The following is a 22,334-nucleotide window of genomic DNA, read 5'->3' as shown; positions in this document are numbered from 1 at the left end:
ATAGCGTCCTATAACCCCATCAAAGACATCAATTCTGGAAGAGTGCCAATTTCATGTGCAAGAAACCTCACACAGTAATCATTTAACTATTGTCCTTTGTGTTTATTTGGTCTGTGGCCAAACTCTCCTACTTTATTTTTCTTCACATTTTTCTAAATCCACACTTTCATTTCTTACAACCATAGATCCGTGTCATGCAGTATTCATACCTACATGCTCACTCGGTCATTTACAAATTCCTTAACTTCCCTAAGGTACTTCCTCATCTGCAAAGCAGAAAATATAATACCTGCCTCAGACCATGGGGGTGAGAATTAAGCAAGATGATATCAGCCTGGAATTTAGTAAGTACTAAATAAATATTAACTATTATTGATTGTTGTTATGAAATGGAATAGTTTATGTAGAGTTCCAGGAAAATGTTGGGTGCAGTATAAGCATTGCATACATCACAGCCACTCTTAGTGTCATGGATCCAGGCCTTGTTCATTTCACTTTGATGATGACCTTCTGGAGACAAGGCTATACCCATTTCCATGATGCTCAGCCCTATTTCAATAGGACACATTCCCTGAGGCAGGTTCTCTATTTTCCCATCTGTGTATCTGCATTGCCTACTACAGTTTGTTGTTGGGGGGTCCTGAATGTTTACTGGATTCCTTTAAAGGCCATATATTAGCATCTGTTTCACAATGACCATTACCTGGTATCAAAGTTCATCACAGGACCTTCCTGGAGGAACCTATCGCTCAGGCTGATTAATTGACCATCTTCTTTGTCCAGTCAGTCATCACAGGTTCTTCCCCTGAAATAAAATTTAGTGAGGAAACATATAAAAGCTGCTACTACACAAATGACATAAGAGATCTTCAAAAATTAGGTTTATTGCACTCTTTCACAATCTTTTCCTTGCATTCAGGCCAGTTCTCAGAATTTCAACCAATGAATCATGGTTTCTCAGTCTGATAATTAGAGATGTGATAACTTACCCCTGCTCCATTTGGTTTAAACTTTAAACTCCTGTGATCCCCATTTACCCAATAATTACATTCAGCTGATGCAATGACCCCTTGGCCTGCTGATTGTATAATTTATCTTTTCTTTATCCTCGTTTGTTCTCTGTTCGTTTGCAATGTGTTCTTCCTCTCTTTAATCCAAGAAATACGTCACTGTTGTTGTCTTTTGGATTATAAGATCAAGTGTATGATCTAGAAGATTGTCAAGGATGTGCAGAGGAGACTGCTAAGAAAGACTATCTCATATGTGTCATTAATTTTCCTCTTAACGGCCAAACCCCAGAAAGTACTAATTCAGCACACAGTGTGTTCTGTGACTCCCTAACCTCTTGAAAAGAGACCAAATAAAAATGAGGAATGTTTCTATTTAATGTGTTGTGTGTACAAATGCAAAAAATTGTAATCCAAATAAACATTTAGAAAAGGAAGATGAAAAAACTCAAATGAGAACATCCTCCCCTCTGGGAATTCATAATCTAAATATGGCAAACACATAGAGTGAGATAGGAGAAGAGATAGTGGGTGGTAATGATATTGCTGACACTAATGTCCATTCAGGAAATGGAAATATATAGAAAGAGGAACCAGCTAGTTCTTGGGCATTGATCAAAGAAAAACCCACAAACATATTGAAGGAGAGGAAGGTCGCTTTGTTTCTTAACGTACTCCTGCTGATTTTAGGTGGCTGCACAGCTAGTCTACCTCTGCTGCCCCCAGGATTCTGGGGTATTTTGGCTAACATTATTTGCAGTGTCCGTAAACTCAAAGGAGGTCAGTGCTAAAGGGGATATGAGAGAACAGTCATGGTGTAAAAAACCTCAAGTACATTTAGGGAGCGGAAAATTCATAGGAATTTGTGAAGCAGCCTGGTGATGTTACCATAGTAGGAAGTAGTGATTACTACAGAAAACTGTGGCGTTCTTTCCCCACCCCCCCAACCACCACTAAAGACAATCACATTCCAAGAAAAAAAAGTTTCTTTATTGTGCCAACCATGCTAAATATGTCTGCTGACCCCAGCTGACCAGTGAGTCTTAACAGCTCCCATTACATAGATGAGAGATGCCTATCGTGGTAGTATTTACCTCAGATCACACAAACAAGGGCAGAGATGAGTCTAGGATCCAGACCTATTCATGCTGATGAACTGACTCTGAAACTCTGAAGGATGTGCAGGTGTTTCATGCAAAGAAAACAAATGTGCTAGCTGAAATAAAGTAGATGAGAGTGTAAAAGTTTTGTAAACACTACCAAAGTACTGGGGTCAATAAAAGAGACCCAAAACTTGATTGAATAAAACATCTTGCTTCCACCTCATTGCATCCTTGTCCATATTGATCAGCTGTAATAGAGCATGACAGAGGTATTGATTGCCTGAGGCAGTTCTCAGGTATTTGGGACCTGACAGCAGCCATAGACTGTCAAGAAGGCAATGCTCTACAGAAACCTAAAATTAGGAAGGTTAAGTGAAAAGGGGACTGGGGCATTAGGTGTTCAATATTTATATCAGTCCAGCAAATGGCTTACGTGAAGCAGGATGGGCCTAATCTTCTTCACCTATAAGTTACAGATAAGCATAAGATGGTTATTGTCTTATAAATAGCTGTTGATGAAATGCCTACTTAAAATATTTGCCTGGGCTCTCAGACAAATCAATATTGATTTCTAAAACACTCTCAAAAACAGTGAAAGCAGAGTGAATATACACTTCTACATTTGTTTCCTGCTTAAAAAACAAGAACAAACAAACAAAAAAACAGAAACATCAGTGAAGAAAAGTGTTAAGGGCTTAAATCGATCAAGTCATGAAAACCAAAGGGAAGATGACAGAACACAAATTTTGGAAGCTGGAAAGCAGATGGTCACATGGTAACTATATTAGCAGACCAAGATATTAATATCTGAGCTAAATTAAAGATGATCAATGGAAAGTTTGAGAAATAATCAGATCCCCAGATCCCCTCTCCAACTCGTTGGATGCAGGAGACTCTCACGCCCCTACCCTGACCAATGACTGAAGCGTTATTCCTGAAAAGGGTAAAACAGTCTCTGGGAATGGGCTACACCAGGCACAGGTGAGAGCAAAGACCCAGGAGCACCCTCTCCAGAAGAGGAAGTTGACAGAACACCTGAAGTATGAACCATCTTCAGAGGGTATTTAGACCAGTGGTGAAGAGTTTGGGGCTGAGTTAGTGACAAGTATTTAGAAAAACCAAGCAAACTGAAAAACAAGACAATTGCTACCTTTCGGGAAAACAGTAGTCGTGCAGGACAGGAATTGTGGCAGTAGCTTACGCCATCCTCAGTTTTGGATGGCATTAAATAGTGTAATAATGTAAACGCTGAATATTGATTGAGTGAAAAGTCCTATATGGGGTTGGAGGGGTGATAGGAAGGATAACAAGAGTGATAGAAGTGGAGGGAGGGAGGAGAGTTAAGAAGTCCTCTGTGTTCATAGGGGGAAATTGACTTTTTTAAAGTTTGGAAAAAATTTCAGTAGCAATGTAAGTTTATCATGTAGAGATAGCCGGGTATTGGGTTGGCCAAAAAGTTTGTTCAGGTTTTTCTATAATGTGCGCTGGGAATACCCGAATGAACTTTTTGGCCAACCCAATAAATGCCAAAATAATCAGTTGGGGGAGGGAGGAGTTAGGGAGGAGGGATATTGTCGGATTTTTTTTTTTTTTTTATAGATCTTGTAGAGCTACTCAATTCTTTAAAATTAGGCCTAGATAACTTTGATTTAATATCTATACATTACATATAGATTTCAAACTCATTAACAAAAATAGGATGGAAGTACATGCTGAAAAGCCAAATTAGAGTTCTGTCTCAACAGCCAGAGGTGAGGATGGACAGAGAACGTCCTTCTCCCCGTCTCTGCGTCTTTCCCAGCAAACCACTCTATCCACGTGCTGGTGACGTGACACCTCTGTCTCAAGCTCATGAAATGATGTATCCTCACTTAGGAATAATAGGAACCAGAGGGCCTCAGCCTTCTCAGAACATCTCACTTCTAACGGGCTTTTATTTATCTTCCCCTTTTGGTTGTGTTTCTTTAGGACATTTTTTGATCTTACCAATAGTAAAAATTATTTTCTTAGAATCAAAGCATTGTAAGACTTGAAGAATTCTCTGGAGTTTATGGAGTCTCCTTAGCCACCTTCTTCAGAATAAACAGGGTCTGTGCCTTTTACTTTAAAAGGCTGTGGCAGGGGACGGGGCAGTCACTCTCACCTCAGTGTCTTGCACTGTGTGATGTCTTACAGTCTTGGACAGGGAGCTCCATGGTTCTGAACCTTTTTTCGGTCACAAGGATTTTAATCTCATTAAAGCTGTGGAATATGCTCTTAAGAAAAATTCCTCTTTACAGATTTTACATACACTTTAGGAGAATCAGGGAGTCCCGGATGCCCATTCACGGAGCACTTAAGTGTCCATGAACCTGTTCCGGGTCTGATCCGTATGACTTGCTCTATTAATAGATTCTAAGTAAGTGTTGAATTAAATGACTGAATGGACCCAAAGAGAGGGCCTCTGGTTCCAGCTGACGTGCTGGGTGAAAGCAAGGACACACAATCATTACACTCGTTTATGTCTTTGATTTTCCTCTTGGAATCTGGAGAATTGGTTTCGGAACTCTTTCTCTCCCTGCTGTTTGGATTCTGTCTGCCCTTGTATTGTCCGCAGCCCCTCCTTAAAAGGACTGAGTAGAAGTAGTCTTCTCTACTGCCTAGACTCCTGAGTTTCTAGCCCCAACTTGTAAAATATGCCCTTAACAGTATGTCTTGCCATTCTTCAATAAATGATGCTCTGTTATGCCCAGTTTGTTCTACTTATTCAAGGCTGCCATATGGCCTCAATGGATGTCTGGTGAAAATGTATTTAATATCTCTTAAAACCTACATAAAAATGTCAAATGCCCATGATTTAAAGACAAATCCTTTTTGAGATATTGCTTTACCAATTAGCCACCTGGAGCTGTCTGGCCAGGTCCTAATCAATGAGCCAATGTAGTGGACATTTTGAAGATGGCCAAGTCCAAAGGAGAGCTGGGAATACTTAGCAAGTTTAGTAGTGATGAGAGTGCCAGGATAACTAAATTCAGGATGTTCTCGTTATGCTAATGTCTCCTTGCAGGACATTCCCACTCCCTCGGGTGAGCACCATCGGAAGTAACAGAGCTGCATTACCTGAGCCCTGCCCTTTGCAGGGTAATAAAACTTAAACAGTGGCCGTGTGAGGAGCAATATAGGAGAAGTCATGGGAGGTACTTGCGGAATTAACCTTATTCTGTTGGTGGTCCTTTCTTTTCTACAAAGGACAGTTAGGTCTCAGTTTAAGTCCTCACCTTGTGAAGCCGTCAGGTCCACAAAATTTCTCCATCATCCCCTTCTCCAGCAATTCTCCCACCAGGTGGGAAAAGCTGAGCGGAAGGTAAGCTTTGGTGTGTCTCAGAACCTCTCTGGGGACACATGTAAAGCAATGCGGACGCCCATGTCACAGTATCAGATACTCCCGTTCTCACTCTCATACTTTTACTTCATTTTCCATCTTCTCCTGGCCTTCTGCCTTCACCTGTTTCACTCCTGTGTATATGGCAACATATTCTCTTCACTCTAGCACTGATCCTAACCAGCTTTAGAAAACAACCAGCTAGGAATGTCTTGAAGACTTTGTGATGGGTCACCAGGGCTTGCAGAATATTTTCTCTAAAAACAATTTTGTCTCCCCTTTTTGGCTTTAGAAACCAAAAGACTACTCCAATATGATTATTTATGTCACTAAATTGAAACGTGAGGAAACTTTTGTAAAACAAGGCCAGAAGTCCAGGGTTTGAGCGTACCCTTTAGTGGAACTTGGGAGGAACAGGAGGTGGAGGAGGACGTGTCAGTGTCTGTATCAGAAACACCTCAAAGGGTGGCAAGGACGCCAATAGAACAAAAGCTACAGGGGTGGGAACAAGGAACCGTTTGCCTTATGGATAGAGAGCTAACTCTAACACATAAGAAGAGCGTGTTGATTTTTGCAGGTGTTCTTAACAAAGCAAGAAAGTTGGACTTAAACGGAAAATAAAATTGAAACTTACGTTAGGAAACAACAGAAAGTAGGACTCTTTCCATTGCAGTAGAAGATGGCTTTACCTTTCACAAAGTACAGGAAGTCTCACGTTACATGATGAAAACCATCTCCTCAGGGCTTAGGAAAGCAGTGGTCTGTGCATTTTCACTTCCTGCAAGCCTTTTAAGGGTTGTTTATGCGTTTACTGTCAGCGCCTTGACTGAGTGCACCAGCTCCATTCCCGCCTCCCCTGTCTCAGCGGCTGAGCCCCTGCTCTCCACCTCGCTGGTGTGCCTCCGAGAGGGACCAATTATTCTGCATCTCCTAAGCATTTACATATAAAATTGTTGCCTTGCATTTTCACACGTCCTCCTCTTTATGGTTGCTGGGGTCTTTCTCCTGCAGTTGCTCTGCCCGCACCCTGGAAGTCTTAACTTCCTAGAAGCTAGCAGCCGTATCTTTCTCCCCCCACCCCCATCTTTTGGTTGCATTTAGGGTAATACTGCAATAAAAAGCCAGCCCTGAAACATGTGGATTGATTCACTAATTTTTTTTTTTTTTTCTGGGATACATGTCTCTGTACCCCAGAACAGAATTCTGTGAGTTCAGTTAAATGCATATCTGAAGGGTTTCACATTTCCCAATAGCTAATACTTAAAACAATGTCAGAGGCCTAAAAGCACCAATTTTCCTGTCCGGTTTTGTTCTGCTCTTGCATTGACAGTGAGAGTCTCATCTTTCCACACCCTCTGCCATTGTTTTTACGTGTCCACATGTAAGAATTAAAATGATCATTGGTTGACTAGTGCTTTCCTTTTGAAGGATTCTGTGCTTAAGAATTGACAGGTGTTCTTCCCAGAATCAACTATAGGAAGTAGGCACCTTTCATAAGGAAACTAAGAAAAAAGCACTTTATCAAGACTGCTTTACAATACCAAGAAAAATAAGTGGAGAGGGAATAAGAGATGAAACAAGAATGGCAGACATTGATGTTTATTGAAACTGGGGTTTAGTTCATGTAGGTTCATAGTACTGTTCTCACTACTTTTGTATACATTTGGAAATGTCCATACAGTAAACGTTTTTAAATGACTAAAATGAAACTGATTAAGTTAAAAACTGGTCAGGAGAAATCACATCTCTTCTTCATCTAATCTTTGGTTAAGATTATTTGGGTGCCTCCCTCTGGTATGGAAAATACTCATAATAACTGAACGCAATTCTAGAAGTCCCTTGAAACCCCGGTAGTTTGTATACAACCATTTTTACCTACCCATGGCTTTAAAGTCTTCAGATTTCCTTCCGCATTCCTCCTGAGTATCCCATGGAAGCCTATTTTGTACACCAGGAAGACAAGGGGATGTCATTTCAAATGCTAAGATATAATCTTTTTCCTCTGTTCAGTTGTGATAACGTGTGCGTTTCCCAGTAATTTCTCTCTGGTGTAAACTGCGTAAACTGCTTCTTTTCCATGTTGTCTGTGCCACCACCTCATTTTCTTGTTGTTAACCAAAGAATTGTTCATCTCTATTTAGACCAGATCTGCATCTGCTTTATGCTCTTCCATCTGTTCTGCAATGTAGTGTCTTTGTAATATATTAGGCGCTGGGTAACATTTAAAGAGACAGTCAAGTTAGTGTGGGCCTTAGGCTTTCTCTCCCTTGGAGGGGAAGATTCTTAGACTATTAACAGAAATATAAATGGGGTTTTACTGCCATGGAGAAATGTTGCCTTTGGAAATCTGTAAAAAAAAAAAAATTTTGTTTTTGAATTATAGTTAATTTACAATATTGTGTTAGTTTCAAGTGTACAACAAAGTGATTCAGTTATACATATATATATTTATTCTTCTCCAGATTCTCTTCCATTATAGGTTATTACAAGATATTGAGTAGAGTTCCCTGTGTTATACAGTAGGTCCTTGTTGTTTAGATATTTTATGTATAGTAGAGTGTATATGTTAATTCCAAACTCCTAATTTATCCCTCCCCTCCCCCACCCTGGTATCCCCTTTGGTAACCACAAGCTTGTTTTCTATGTCTATGAGTCTATTTCTGTTTTGTAAATAAGTTCATTTGTATCATTTTTTTAGATTCCACATGTAAGTGGTATCATATATTTGTCTTTCTCCGTCTGACTTCACTTAGTATGATAATCTCTAGGTCCATCCAAGTTGCTGCAAATGGCATTATTTCATTCTTTTTTATGGCTGAGTAATATTCCATTGTATATATAGACCACATCTTCTTTATCCATCCATCTGTCAATGGACATTTAGGTTGCTTCCATGTCTTGGCTATTGTAAATAGTGCCACTATGAACATTGGGGCACATGTATCTTTTCGAATATAGTTTTCTCTGGATATATGCCCAGGAGTGGGATTGCTGGATCATATGGTAACTCTATTTTTAGTTTTTTACGAAACCTCCATACTGTTTTCCATAGAGGCTGCACCAATTTACATTCCCACCAACAGTGTAGGAGGGTTCTTTTTTCTCCACACCCTCTCCAGCATTTATTATTTGTAGACTTTTTAAATTAAAAATTTTTTTAAGTCTTTTTCTCCTTACCTCTTCCTTTTTATCATCCCAAACCCACTCTCAGAACTAAGGGACTTGGTCTCCCTGAACAGACTGGTGGATTGAAACTTCAAAAGTACCTATATCCACATGTCTCTCTTTGATACTAGGGGTGAGTGGCTTTTATTCAGAGAAGGGCAGTTTCTACCCACGACTTCTGAGTCCATGTGCTTGGTTTCAGATCCCACCTCTACAAGCAGCCTGCCCCAGGCTCAGCTTTGCCATCCATAGAATGTCAGGATAATACCTGTCTTGTAGTATTGTCATAAAGATAACCTTTGAAAAGTTTGCAGTATGAGACCTCTCACTTACTGCAAAAACTTTATATTTAAATGGTCAAAGTTATAATTACCATTAACTCTCCAAGTCACTGACAGCATGGTAAAGGCTAAATATGGATAATAGCTACAAAAAATAATGTGTTTTCTGGGATGCCAAATAAAGTTGAAACCGATTTTCACATTAACAGCAGGCACTTGCTAACTTAGAAAACACAGCTACCAATGAGGCTCCAAAAGAAGGTCTTTGAGGCTGATGCTCATTTAATGTGTCGTATTCACTTTGGGTGAAAACTTCTGCTGAAATGTGAGAGGCTCATTGAATTTATTTACTTTTCCCTCTCTTGTCTACTCAGCTGTCATCATGTGTATCCTCAGAGGTAGAAACTTTCTGACCAGGGCTTGTTGGTTAGGACAGAAGTTTCATGCTTTGATTTTGTTTTGTGTTTGAGGTTAGTAATGAAGAATTCAGGGGAAGGATTGTTGGATGCTCTAGGGAGAATATAGACATCACCTTATTTCTATTTCCTGTAAAGTTGAAAATGACAAAGAACAGTAGTGCTAATGAGTGGTACTGTGCCTAGTCAAGTTCAAAAAATAATTCTCTACTTCTGAACAAAGTGAAGCCTTTGATGAGAGCAGCTTTTCTGATAAATAAAAAATTCTAAGACTGACAGTAAATTTTTGGTAACATCTGTATTCCTTCATTTACACGTTTAGCAAACATCTATTGAGCATCTTCTTTGAGCCAGGTACCTGTTAGACCCTAGGATTCTAAGATGAGTAAGACTATTATAAAAGGGGAGAAATAGCTCAGTTAAATTCTATAATTTTAGGAGAGTTTTGAAAAAGGGCTAATTGCAAATGTATGGACTGGGTTTAGATAAAGTCGCAAGGGATGGTGCAGTACCCCGGGCATCGTGACAGTGGGGAGCCGTTACCACCCCTTGGCCTCAGTGAACAAGGGTGACTCCTGGAACCTGGAGAGAGGCCAGTATGACTGGGCCTCCCCTGGGAGATGCAGTGAGCTATAGCCGATTCAGAATGGCCTGCTGGGGAGGGAGCTGAAGATAAACTCCAAGGTCACTCCTGTCCTGCCCCCTGAAACTCCTGCTGGTGCTACCCATTGGAAGATCCCTCCTGAAGCCAGAGGGAAAGGGAGCTCACAGGTGTAGTTCAAAGAGGTCAGTCTCCCAGGTCACAGAGCAGGGTGGAGAAGGCACTGGAACGGGCAAAGGGAAGAATCCAGCACGACTATGACCTCCCTCAAGGTACTCAGTCTAATGGTAGGCGGCTAACACACAAACAGGTAAGTTTCAGTACTCATAGAAATTAACATGATACTGAAACATACAAAATAATATGAGAGCCCAGAGGACAAAGCTACTAGCTCTGCTATTACGGAACATTTATTCTGGTTCTCAAAGAATGAGTACAAGTTTGCTGGACAACAGGGGCAGGAGGAAGAAGAGGAAAAGGCACATAGATATACAAAGCTTGTTTAGAAATCATCAGTGTGACTCCAGCGCAAGGTGTATAAGACATAGGGAAAGGAATTGGGATTTTGTGAGGCTTTGTTGGGATTGCTGGAGAATATTATGCAGACTTACCACAACATGTTTAGTGAGCAAGTGTAAGATACTTGTGACCTGCCAGCTTCATGAGAGGTGTCTCTTCTGTTCACCACTGTGTGTGCAGCCCCGAGAACAGTGCTTGACACCTGTACCTCCCTCAACAAGCTTTTGGAGAACGAATGAACAAGGAAACAGAAGAACTGTTGTGTGTGAACCTAAGTCCCATGACTTTGTTTTGACTTATTAAATTTGATACGCATTAGCAAGTGGTACTACTTTGATTCTCCCTTTCTGTTCTAGAAATAAGTAGATCTAAAGAACAGTGGCTGTGTGCAACAAGCACAAGATGAGGAGTCAGGACATCTGTTCATCACCGGAAGCATCATTTAGCCTTCTGTTTCTCAGCTCTCTTGTCTCTAAAGTGGAAGCTGTGCTAGCTCCCTCAGCTATCTCATAAGATTATTGTGAAGATCAAAGCTGCCTTGACAGGTCTAAAGAACTTGACAGATAACATGCAGCGGTGCCTCCTTCTCCTGCATCACTAGCGACTGAGATGGGCCACATAAGTGAATTTTTCAAATAATTAAATTTGTTGTATTAAACAAGGGTTTCTCAATCTCAGCACTACGTACATTTGGGGCCAGAATACCCCTCTGTGTGTGATGGCGGCGGGGTGCTTGTCCTGTGCATTATAGGATGTTTTTACAGCATCTCTGGCCTCTACTCATTAGCCACTGACACTCTCCCCACCCCACAGCTACAGCCAATTGCAACAACTAAAAATGTCTCTAGACTTTGCCAGGTGTCTCCCAGAGAGCCAAATCATCCCCTGGTTAAGAACCACTGCATTAAGCTTTTTTTTTTCAATCTTAACCATTCTAGATGGAAATCTTTCTCAAATACATTGATCACATCCCTGGCCTGTTAAACATGGGCTCCTGGGTTGCTCCACTAGAGTACTGGCTGTAACAATCATCCCATCTTTAAGACATGGTAGAACTATGTCCCCGCATCCCTAGTCTGCTGAATTTTTGTAGACCTGTGTCTGCATTTTATCCTTTTAGTTTTCCCTCCCTTTCTCCCTGTGAGGCTGACAGCTGTCATTTTCCTGTAAGCATCGAAGTGTACTAATTTGCTATTTCTGATCTGCTTGGGATTTTAAAAGTGGCCAGCCAGATTTCATAGGATGCATCTAAAATGAGAATCAACTCAGTCCCTGAGTTTGGGTATACAGGAGCCTGGCAGATGGACTTGGTCTATTTGAGCCTTGCAGAGGCCTTCTTAACTCACTTCTCAATGCTCCTCCTCTTAGGGACACCTGCCAGGTCATGTGGTGTCATCACGACTGGTATTAATATGGCCATGATATTGCCCACATCAACTTTCCCACATCCTGATTTAGGATGAAATGTCTGATGGTAGTTCAAACATTCCTGCCAACTGGGTACAAACATTTCAGAGGACAATTAGTTTTTTACTTTCTCACCACCCTCCTCTTGCCTCAATTTAGAAATTATACGAGGGGGTCATATATCATTTATGTCATCTATGAGGCTGCACATAGCCTGGTGTAATGTCAGCCAATAAAATGTTCTTTGATATTTTAAATAAAATAAGTCTCTTGTGTTAGTTAGCACCTAGTATATTGACGTGGTGCCAGGCATGTCGTAGGTGCTCAAAAAATGTTTGTGGAAGGAAACACAGGAATGAGTCACATGGCTATAACCTCACTTCCCAGTTGTCAGTATGATGAAAACTCACGTAAGGTGTGACAAGCCAAAGATAAAGACTTCAAAAATCCTACACTAGTATGTTTAAAATAGACAACTAATAAGAACCTGCTGTATAAAAAAAATAATAAAATTCAAAAAAAGAAAAAGAAAAAAAAATCCAGGTGAGGAAAGTGGTTTGTAATGAAAGCACAGGCTAATCTTTCATGTCGCAGATAAAGAGAGAAGTGCAGTAGTCCCAGAGGGGGGAAAATAAAATGACTAAACAGCATTCCGTTTCCTGTTCTGCCCTGGTTCTCTTTTAAGTTTGCAGGCTGGAAATGGCCCAGCTGATTCCAGCTCACAGGGCGAATTCACCTCCTTTTCTTTCCTCTGTTGCAAATGCTTGTGTGTTTCACTGGACAGGAAGAAAGGTTCAGACTCCGCGTCTGCCTGGCCCCAGTGGATAGGCTCTCAGGGATCTCTAATAGCTGCTTGCCCAGGTAGTTAGGCTATTTCTGTCCGCTGTAGCAAGGAAAAATCCCTCACACCAGAATAAAGCAACCTGTCGGGGAACTCTTAGCTGAATTGTGTGCAAGGTCAGAGGAAAGCATTTCATTTAAAAGTGGCTCTGTACATAATAAAAAAGGGATCAGTGTCCAATAAGACTCTGAACACAGGGAGAAAATTGACATTTGACTTGCTGCATTCTCTCAAGGTCATGTCTGGTCTTAACATTCCCCATGGGTGACAGGTTTCCAGATGGTGATTCTGGACCAGCCAGACCCTTGAGAAAGGAGGCCAAGACTGGGCAGTATCCACCTGGGACTGTGAAACGTGAGATCATGCTGATAGCAAGATCACCCTCAGGGCATGGCCTAGAATCCGAGCTAACCCCTGAGCATCCCCTGAACGGAATGAATCCAGGGATGCTGTGATTTATACTTGTAGACTTCATCTGGTCATTTCAGTGAGGAGTTCTGTTGAAGAAGTGAAGACAATCTGACCTGGCCAGAGACAAGAAAATAGCCAGTCCTGAAAAGATATAGAAATTCTTAGAACATAGTAACAACCTATTTGAATTTTCAAAAAGGCAACGTTAGTCAGAAAAGGTCTCTGTGTATCTCTTGGGTTCTGCAGTCTTGGTATTTCAGAAGGGTCACTGGTTAATTGGGCTGGGTTAATGGTTCTTCTTTTTTTTTTTTAATAAATTTATTTATTTTATTTTTGGCTGCATTGGGTCTTCGTTGCTGCACACGGGCTTTCTCTAGTTGCAGCGAGCAGGGGCTACTCTTCGTTGCAGTGCACGGGCTTCTCATTGCGGTGTCTTCTCTTGTTGCAGAGCGTGGGCTCTAGGCGTGCGGGCCTCAGTAGTTGCGGCACACAGGCTCAGTAGTTGTGGCTCGCGGGCTCTAGAGCACAGGCTCAGTAGTTGTGGTGAACCGGCTTAGTTGCTCCACAGCATGTGGGATCTTCCAGGACCAGGGCTCGAACCTGAGGTCCCTGCATTGGCAGACGGATTCTTAACCGCTGTGCCACCAGGGAAGCCCTGGTTCTTTTTATTATGGTGACTTTCAGCCATATTTCTGGCAGAAGGCACCTGGTTAAGTCATGGGCTGCTCTGGGTGAAAGATATCACTTCTCTGGCATTTAGCCTCCCCAGAACAGAGCAGGAATTACATGGGTGACTTTGGAACATGGTGGGTACTTAGCTTTGTTTTGGCTACATTCACAACAAAGAGCAGCAAAGGGCCTTTTCGAATGAGGTGATTGCACAGGATCTGCAGTCGTTTCTTGAGGCCGGTGTGTCTGGAGTCTGAGCAAACAGGACGGTGGTGTGAGATGAGTTCAGCTCAGGCAGGGCTCAGCATTAGTGACCTGTTAGGAAATGAGGGATGAAGGGACTTAGACAAAGGTGGGAGCCAGGCCATTGCGGAATTCTGGGTTGAATTCCTGCATTCTGCTTGAATCCAAAGTATCCTAAAAGATTCATTGGGCAGTAGGTTCTGGGGCCAAAAAGAACATATCTTATGCAAATATATTGAGTTAAGGAGGTCCTGCTGCCCATTTTGTAATTATTTATTGAGTACTTGCTAGGCACTGGTCACTTTTATGTATGTGATTTAAGAGAATTTTTACAAGCCTTTGGGATATTGAATTAGTATTTTTATCTTAAAGATGGGATAATGGGGGGCTGGCCATTTTCATATAGGTGATTTAGGAGAATTTTTACAAGCCTTTGAGATCTGAATTATTATCTTTATTTTAAAGATGGGGAGATGGGCGCTTCATACCTATTAGTCCTGCACACTTTGGCCTGAAACTTGACCTGTCGCAAGGCCTTATTTGGGACTGGCAAAACTAAAATTGGAAAACAGGTTTTCTGTTTTGTCCATTTTATACTAAAGTTCTTATGCTTCATAGGATAAATTAACTTTTGAGGTCTAGCCTAGAAAACGGAACACCAGGAGTAGTTTCATTGAGGAAATATCTTCTCATAGCAAATGTGAAAAGTTGTTAAAATATAACTCATTTATAACTTGTAACCACATATGTGTACACTAGTTATGAAGAATAAGTTCTGTATATAATAAGTAAATATATGTGTATGTGTACAGTTACTTATTTATCTTGTATCCACTATATCCAGAAAAATTCTGAAAGAATGGGTCTTCAATAGTTAACAATAGCTTTTTCTGGAAGATAAGATTTAGGGTAACTTCATTTTATTATTTTTTTCTCTTTTTGGAAATCTTTTTTTTATTTTTTTTTAACCATGGGAATGGAGTACAAATGATAATTCTTAGGAAAATGAGAAATAAAGGAGATGGCACACACCTATCTCTTTAAAGATTCAGGTGTATTTGGTTTTTCCTCCTTCTGAAGCCCATTCCCCCATCTGTATTGGTTTCATCACAATGATGAGTTAAGCAATCAACTTGAAGGTGATTCTGTGAGCTTACTAATTTAACGTTTGTGCGCATGTCAAGATTCCAAAGGCATCATTCGACTCAGCCAAATTGAGCCACATCATGATAATTAGGATTGAGAAAATGTTTGGGGAGGCATTGGGAAGAAATTTGAGAAACCAAAGGGAAGGCATAGAGCTACCTGGTCCCTAGGACCATCCCCAGGAGATATCAGTTTGGGGGAGGGGATGAGCAAGTACGGGGGAAACTAACCATCCATTGTCAATCACAGCCTCTGAAATCAATTTGGGAGAGGAACAAAGGGCAGATCTCAGAGCATGAGAGGGGCCCTAGAAAGATGGAAAAACACAGGCCAAGGAGACTAAAGAAAGACAAATCCTGAGCTGTGTGCTGGAAAGTTTGAGGAACAGCAAGGTTCTGCAGTGGGCACCGGTGTGTTTGAAAGGCTTGTCATGTGGTGTGAGCATGTAGGAAGCAGAGCGACTCTGATGACTCATTTGTCATGGGAAGAAATGGGGCGGGGAGAGGGAGGAAGGAGCAAGCTCCCAGGACAGAGGGAATGGAAACAATTTAGATACGTGTTATTAATTATTGTCTCCAAAGAGCCTGGTGTGGCAAGGCAGATGGTGACATAGGGGGTTTTACTTAAATCCCTTCCAACAAAGCTCACTGCCTCTTCCCATGCAGCATGAATCATAATCTCTGGAACTTTCTTGTCTCCAACAAGGAGGCTATAGCATTAGCACTAATAACTGCTATTGGAAGGATTGAGCGTTACATCACTGCCATTTCTGCAACTGTTCTACACCCTCCTGTCAACCCTGGCCTGAAAGACCCCAGCGTGGAAATATTCACTGCAACCTAATACTTGACATATAGGGGATTGACTCTAGGATGATTTTTCAAAACTTAAGTTATATTCTCAAATGAGTGGTTTCTGGCCCCCATTCCCACCAGCCTCCTCTACATCTTTCATCTTTTATCCACAATGGGTGTGGCCAGTTTTCCCATAGATGGAAGTTTGTTTCATTTGCAGGAGACTATGGTTTAAGCATTATTATTGTTATGATGGTGGTGGCTGTCATTGTCATTTCAACTTCACCTATTTCTAAAAAGTGTTTGAGACAATTTTCTTGGATGCAGTAGAACCTTTCAACAGGATTGAAATGTAAGAACTTTTTAACAGAAAGGACAGTTATAAACTATAAGCCCCAGTATTGTATTTCCCATTCTGGGCATTTTCTTCTTGGTGCATAGCAGATACTTGATAAATATTTTGGAATTAAGTATAAGTGGGTTTTGATTTCATGTGAATCACCTGTCTGTTGCCTATTAGTGTTATATACATTGGTCAGTTAATCTTCCTTTTCTGGGGCCTGGCCTTGGTTGCGGGATAGGTTAGTTGGTTAATTCATTTGTTCGTTAACTAACTGAACACATGCTAAATGTCAGGGATTATGTGAGGCACAGAGAATACGTCACTATTACATGTTCTCAGCAGCAGCGACATCAGGAACATAAACTTCCCCAAATACCTGCTGTCACCAGCAAGGATGCCAAAGACAAATTGGGGACCAACTGTTTACAAGGCAACTTGCTAGGCCATAAGATACAAAGATATGTCTTCATAAATACAAAAGCAAGTGGGACATTCTATTTAAAAATCATAATACAGAACATGATAGTTTATAATTTACTGTAGAAAATTTATTTAACCTTTTGCACAGAAATGGTGCAAAATATGTCTTGCCACTATTCCCATTTTGGCATTGAGCAAACTGAGTTCTGTAACTCAGCACTTAGAAATATGATGTGTTAGTCTGGGTTCTCTAGAAAAACAGAGAAACAGAACCCATAGGAAAAAGAGAGAGAAAAACAGATCATGGGTGGATGGATACATATATATATACATACATACATATTAACTGTAAGGAACTGAGCCACACAATTATGGAGGCTGAGAAGTTCAAGATCTGTTGTCTGCAAACTGCAGGCACAGGAGAGCCGATGGTGTAGATCCAGTCTAAGTCCAAAAGGCTGAGAACCATGAGAGCTGATTCAGTCCAAGGCTGGAGCCCAAAAGCAGGAGAAGCCCGATGTCCCAGCTCAAAGACAGTCAGAGAGAGAGAGAATTCTTTCTCACTCAGGCCTTTGATAGATTAGCTGAGGCCCACCCACACTGGGGAGGGCAGTCTGCTTTACTCAGCCCACTGATTCAAACGTTCATCTCATCCAGAAACACCCTCACTGACACACCCAGAAATAGAGTTTAATCAAATATCTGGGTACCTCGTGTGACCCTATCAAATTGACACACAAGATTAACTGTCACACGTGGCCTACCCGGGATTGTACATCCATGAAGAGGGAGAGCTCATAGTTCTCTGCCTTTCCACAAGATTTCTCATTGAAATACCAACCACACCCAACTCTACTTAGTTTGGACAAAAGATTGGGTATGTTTGGACGTGTGTTATCTGTAGTTGGTTCACAAAGAAATGTCCAGGCAGCGTTCCATCTCTCACCAAAGCAGCTACAGTGGCCAGGGGCTCTCTTACCTCTCCAACGGCTGCCAGCTCTCCCCCAGCAAAGTTGCCCGCGACATGCCTGTGCTCAGCTTCTCGCTGCACGGCATCCCTCTTCACTCCTCAGCGGTGCTGCCACACTCTCCTCACCCCGTCACCACATTCTGCAGGAATTCCCACGGGCCCAGGACTCCTGTGGGGGTGGGCGGGACAGCCAGGGTCCCACAGAGGGTAAAGCCGGGACATGCCTTGTGCCTCTGAAGGCTCAGATTCCAGCTCCATGGGGGATGGGGCTGCTTGGGCCACCAGTGTGTTCCCAGTGCCCAGTTCCATCGCTAACCCATGTTAGGCAGTCAGTCAGCATTTGGTAAAAGAAAGGAAGGAAGGGCAGGATGGGGTAGGGAGAGGGGGAGGGTGTTGAAGAAGGAGGAAGGTAGAGAAAAGAGGGGAAAGTGAAAGAAAAGAAAAAAGTTCAAGAAAGGAGGGAGGGAAGAAGAAAGAAACATGAGAAAATCAAGAGAGGAAAAAGAAGGAGCAGGGGCTTTCCTGGTGGCGAAGTGGTTGAGAATCTGCCTGCCAATGCAGGGGACACGGGTTCAAGCCCTGGTCTGGGAAGATCCCACATGCCGCGGAGCAACTGGGCCCGTGAGCCACAACTACTGAGCCTGCGCATCTGGAGCCTGTGCTCCGCAACAAGAGAGGCCGCGATAGTGAGAGGCCCGCACACCGTGATGAAGAGTGGACCCCCGCTTCCCGCAACTAGAGAATGCCTTCGCACAGAAACGAAGACCCAAACACAGCCAAAAATTAATTAATTAATTAATTAATTAAAAAAAAAAAAAAAAAGAGAGAGAAGGAGCAGAAAGAACCAATAGAGTCAGCAAGAAGGGTGCTGGACTGGACAGGGAGATTGGATGATGGCTGGTCCAGGTAGAGGAACACAGCCCCGGGCAAAGGGAAAAGACAGGTGACTCCTAGCTCTGCCCGTAGCAAGCTGTGGGACCTCGCACAAGCCAGCCAGCCTTTGTGGAATGTCGGGGGAGGCCTTATTTGTAACAGGAGGGAGTCAGACCAGGTCATCAGATGGAACCCCTGTCTCCATCCTGGTCCTCCGAGGATCAGCACAAGCCACCCAGCCACCAGCACTGACCCCGTTCGCGGTTCATTTCCCCCAGTCTTCATTAGTAGATACATAAATGTCCTCGGTGAATTTAGGGAGGAAAACACAATGACAGTTTCCGTAGCAGCTAAATTGCAGAACATGGAGAGGATTGAAAAGGACAAACCTTATTGTACTCAGCATCCTCTTAAAGCCAAGACACATGCAAATGCAAACCTCAGGTCTGCCCTCTGCCACGCCCAGGCAAAGCCTGACTAGAAGCTTCAGAAAGGAGAGTGTAAAATGGAATATAGATATTTATAATTGAAGTATCTTTCCCCCAGGTATCACTTTCTTTCTTTTTTTTTTTTTTTAATGAAAATTCAGTTAACTGAATATTTAGTTCCCCAAGGAAGGCTCCTTGGCTGTCGATTACACTGCACACATAGGGAGCAGCTCTACCAGAAAATGATGCCCGCTCTCAGCTAATGATCACCTTGCTCGGGATCAGTGGGAGACAAGGTCTTTGAGGCCGGCCCCCTTTCAGCTGCGAATTAGGTATTAAGTTCAGAGTATAGCCTAAAGCATTTTATGTGAGCCTGCAAACCAAATGGATGCTGGATCCAATTTTATACATGTACAGGTATATCAAATAAATTTAATTTCTCCATTGAAGGTGCTTGCTTTTAATTCCGGGGCCAGCAGTGCAGAACAGTTTTGAGGATTAAACTTCCATTCCGAGAAAGTAGCTGGGGTTAGAACTTCTAAAGCAGGAGTAACCAAAAAGCAAAAGGTTTTCAGTGCTCACAGAGAAGGGGGGTGGGGGGTACAATGATCTAGCGAACACTCCACAGGCAAGAAGCCTTCAGGTGCAAGATTACTTCTGCCACCTCATTTCAAGTCAGATAATCGCCTTATTTATAACCAAAGAAGGGCTAGTTTTGATGCCCTGATTGCAGCAGCGGGGACCCTGCTGTCATTCACAACACCTGGTGCCCCTCTGTGTTATATGTGGCCGCCCAGCTTCTTAACCACTACTGCAAAATGCACCTGAATCGGGTATAATTTTAAGACCAAACTCAAAGGCTCTAAAGAATAATCCTAGATCACGTCCTCCGTGAAGCCTTTCCTGATTTCTGCCACTGAGCCACCACCACCTGACCACTCCAGCCTGCATCTGGCTCAGTCAGACCCTATGCATTTATCTGTGACAGCAACTGTAAGAAGAGGCAGTTCTACCGTAGGGTTAAGCTCTGCAATCTCAGACAAGTTACTCAACCTCTGTGAATCTTAAGTTTTATGCATTTTAAACGATGACCATAATAATAGGGTTGTGAGGATTGAGTGAGAAGCCCTTAAATCAGTACTTGGCACAGGGTAAATATTATAGGGCTGGGGAGGACAGACCCTGTCTTTGACTCTCTAGAACTCGGCCCAGCTTGGCAGGAAAAAACAGTTGATTGATTGACTTTTGATCTCTTTGTTTTAGGTGCTCTAAGCCTTGGGATATTTGAGGGGGGGTATTCACCAAACTGAACAGGCTTAGCTTGTTCTCGTTGATTGAGTGCCCCCTGCATGGCAAGTACTGTTTCACGCACTTGATATAAAATACTCTATTTCATCCTTATGTAACCCCTCTGATTTTTCCCATTCTAAATGTGAGGGAAGTGAGTCTCAAAAGAGTTTAATAACTTGCTTAAGGCAATATTTGATGAGCCAGGATTCAAACACAGTGCGTGCCGTCTCCACGCTATTTCCGCCTTCCCTCAGCCTCCTTCCTCTAAGTCCCAGGGCTCAGACAGTTGGGTCGTGTGCTGGCACGCTCTGGAGGGCTCCGCCCAGCCACACACAGCGCCCTCCTCGTGTGATCCGGGGAGTTCCTAGTCGGCCAGACTGGCTGTCCCTCCGTCCCAAAGGCCCGGAACTCAGCCTCAGTTAAGAGACTGGAGGAGATTTGCTCAGCTTGTCCTCCATCAAGCCCCTCCTCCCCAAACCTGGAGTGTGGAATCACCCTCGTCACCTAGAGGCCACTGCCTGCTGCCAGTCACCCAGTTAATGACGAGACCCACAGCACGCCATGCCTCTAACGCCTTCTACCCGTGACTCCATCAGAAGTTCATGGTATCCTTGAAAAATAATCCTATTGAAAGTCTACACTTCATCTCAGATCATTCTAAGGGACTAAGCTGCTGCTTAAGGTAAGAGCAAAGGGAGCCTAGTATCTTACAGACAATACACAGAAATCCCTGGTGGCACAGTGGTTAAGAATCCGCCTGCCAATGCAGGGGACACGAGTTCAAGCCCTGGTCCAGGAAGATCCCACATGCCGCGGAGCAACTAAGCTCGTGTGCCACAACTACTGAGCTGCAACTACTGAAGCCCGCACCTCGCAACGACGAGTAGCCCCACTCGTCGCAACTAGGGAAAGCCTGCGCGCAGCAATGAAGACCCAACGTGACCAAAAAAAAAAAAAAAAAAGAAATCTTGGAATTACTGCATGTCTTTTGTTAGGGAGAGGCTACCCTTATTCGAATTATCTTTCTTAATTTTTAAAATACAAAATCTTTCACAAGGTACTATTGTATAGAGTATCTAAAGTGATTTATGAGAATAGGAACTGCAGCGGAAGGAAATTATGTGTGTGTGTATATACATGTATACATATCTATTCCTTTTTATTTAAGAAAATGAAATAATTGTCAGTTCAAGTAGTATTTTGACAGCAGGGGCAATTCCATTCAGCAGATGATCCTTGAGCATGAAGAGATTCTCATGAATAAAGAGGTACTCATAGCTGTATTTATCTTAAAATGGATTTGTTTTAGTGAGTTGAGTATTTTAAGGAGAAGTATATATTAATTTAAAAGAGTGTTTTAATAAGACAGCTTTCTGGGGCTTTTTGTCATTTAGCACCGATCATATTTTAATTGACTTCCATGTGTTGCACTTATTTTTTAGAAGAGGGTGTACGCCTTCTGATGTTTAAAAAAAAGTCACCTACTCACTAATCATTTTATCAAATAGTGGCCAAAACAAAGAGTGGGCTAAGGCCAGATTAGCAAATAAGCAGTCATGATTGCCATCAGATCCTGCCCATGCCCAGGGCAGACATCAGAAATCAATCTGAGCCATCATTCTTCTCAACACCACCCTCTGGCAGCAACCACCGGTCCATCAGTGTTGGCCACCAGTGTGATCCTGGGCTAACAGTTCTTTCGTTTCTTCATAGTCGGAGCCAAGGTTCATACAGGATTAGCCAAGAGTCAGAACACGATTCCATGTGGAATAATCAAGATAGAAATATTTAGTGTAGAACTCACACCATGTGATTCCTGTATTATGAACAGAAGTGGAATAATAGCTTTCCGTGTAGGAAAACAATTAATCATTTGAAGTTAGGCCATATTTAGGGTAAGCACAGTTCCCACTGGATATAAATTTCACGTCTTCCACTGGTGAAACGTCCTTATCCATCTCCAGAAACACTGTCCCATTCTGCCTTCTACCGTCTCTTACCTGAACTTCTGTAATAATTTCAACCAACAGTTAAGTTCCTGAAGGA

General features: G+C 42.3%; 1 protein-coding gene and 1 pseudogene across 1 annotated transcript in view; one reads left to right on the top strand and one right to left on the bottom strand.

The window, feature by feature from the left end:
- LOC137751621 (tumor suppressor candidate 2 pseudogene) overlaps nt 1–17,783 on the bottom strand; it is a 46,465-nt pseudogene extending 28,682 nt beyond the window's left edge.
- SAMD12 (sterile alpha motif domain containing 12) overlaps nt 1–22,334 on the top strand; it is a 411,525-nt gene that overhangs the window by 338,796 nt on the left and 50,395 nt on the right. The gene's annotated exons all lie outside the window — the stretch shown is intronic.

The sequence above is a fragment of the Eschrichtius robustus genome, chromosome 17 (assembly GCF_028021215.1).
Source record: "Eschrichtius robustus isolate mEscRob2 chromosome 17, mEscRob2.pri, whole genome shotgun sequence".
Lineage (NCBI taxonomy): Eukaryota > Metazoa > Chordata > Mammalia > Artiodactyla > Eschrichtiidae > Eschrichtius > Eschrichtius robustus.
This window is presented reverse-complemented; position numbering and strand designations above follow the sequence as displayed.